General features: G+C 37.3%; 1 pseudogene; it reads left to right on the top strand.

The window, feature by feature from the left end:
* The first annotated feature begins 719 nt into the window (after positions 1 to 719).
* Positions 720 to 1,047, top strand: LOC140522528 (non-histone chromosomal protein HMG-14 pseudogene; annotated as a pseudogene).
* The last annotated feature ends 480 nt before the right edge of the window (positions 1,048 to 1,527 follow it).

Here is a 1,527-nt window from a genome sequence, read left to right as displayed (position 1 = left end):
AAGGATAGGAATAGGCAGTTTTTAGAAGAAGAAATCAAAGCTATCTTTAGTCATGTGAAAAAAATGCTCTAAATCACTGTTGATTAAAAGCAAATTAAAACAACTTTGAGCTACCGTTTCACACCTATCAGAAATGACAGATGCTGGAGGGGATGACAGAAAATAGATACTCTAATAGACACTGGTCTAACCATTCTGTAGAGTAATGTCTCAAAAGTTATCAAACTGTGCATATCTTTTGACCTACCAATACACTACTAAATCTGTGCCCCAGAGAGATCAAAGGAAAAGCAGAAGGATCTATGTGTACAAAAATATTTAAACCAGCTCTTTTTGTGGTGGCAAAGATTTGGAAACTGAATGAATACTCATCAATTAGCTAGTGTCTGAAGAAGTTGTGGCATATGATTGTGAGAATATTATTGTTCTATAAGAAATGACAAAGGAAATAATTTTTGAAAAAAATGACAAGAACTATAGGAACTGATGCAAGGTTAAGTGAGCAGAACTTGGAGATCATTGTGCACACTAATGTCAATGTTGTCATGTTGATCAATAGTGGAAGATTTTGTCCTCGCAGCCCAGGAGCAGGAGGAGGAGCGTCGAGGTCCAGGAGCTCTGCTGGAGAAGAAGCTCCCGGTGCTGCGGCCCTTTCCCTCCGACCCACAGGTGCTCTCTCGTGTAAGGGGAGAGGGAGCCAATTCACCCTTGCAGCCAAGATGCCCAAGAGGAAGGTCAACTCGGCAGAAGGAGAAGTAAGGGAGGAGCTCAAGAGAAGGTCGGCTAGATTGTTAGCTAAACCAGTCCTTGCAAAGATTGAATTTAAGCCTAAAAAGACAACTGGAAAGAATAAATCCGAGGACGAAAATATTTCGCACAAAAGGAAAAAAAGGAGTAAAAGGAAAACAAGCAGAAGTTACAAACCAAAAAGAGAATAAAGATGACTTGCCTTCAGAAAATGGAGAAACTAAAAATGAAGAAGTTGCAGTCTCTGATTCAGCAGGAGAGAAACCACATCCGAATAACATCTTATACCAAATGTTTTAACAATTGTCCCTGTTACCTCCCTTCTTGTACAATTCAGAGGAATACTTTATCATGTATTTTGTAAATGCCAGTTTTTTAGTAGCTCTAGAAATACATTTTTAAGAAGGAGACAATCCCACCTCATCACATAATTTTTTCAAAAACACTAAATGTAAGCCAATCTAAAGTGGCTTTATTAAGATTCCTGTTTAAAGAGGTGAAATTATGTACTGGTTGTCGGTTTGGTTTGTTGTTTGTTTGTTTTAATACAACCAGAAATTAGTAAAATGTTGACTAGTATGGTTTTGTGTGTCTTGTGCATAGACTTAACATTCCATAGGAAGTTTTGACATATTAAATGAAGCATAGATAGCAATTTGGAGTTGTGACCATGAATTTTAAAGCTTTTATTTTAATCTGTATCCATCTTGTCTTTCAGTACAATTGTTTCCTAAATAAAACTGCTCCCTGATGGTGGGTCTTCCTTTCAAAATTATGTGC

Source organism: Notamacropus eugenii, chromosome 2 (genome assembly GCF_028372415.1).
Source record: "Notamacropus eugenii isolate mMacEug1 chromosome 2, mMacEug1.pri_v2, whole genome shotgun sequence".
Taxonomy (NCBI): Eukaryota; Metazoa; Chordata; class Mammalia; order Diprotodontia; family Macropodidae; genus Notamacropus; species Notamacropus eugenii.
This window is presented reverse-complemented; position numbering and strand designations above follow the sequence as displayed.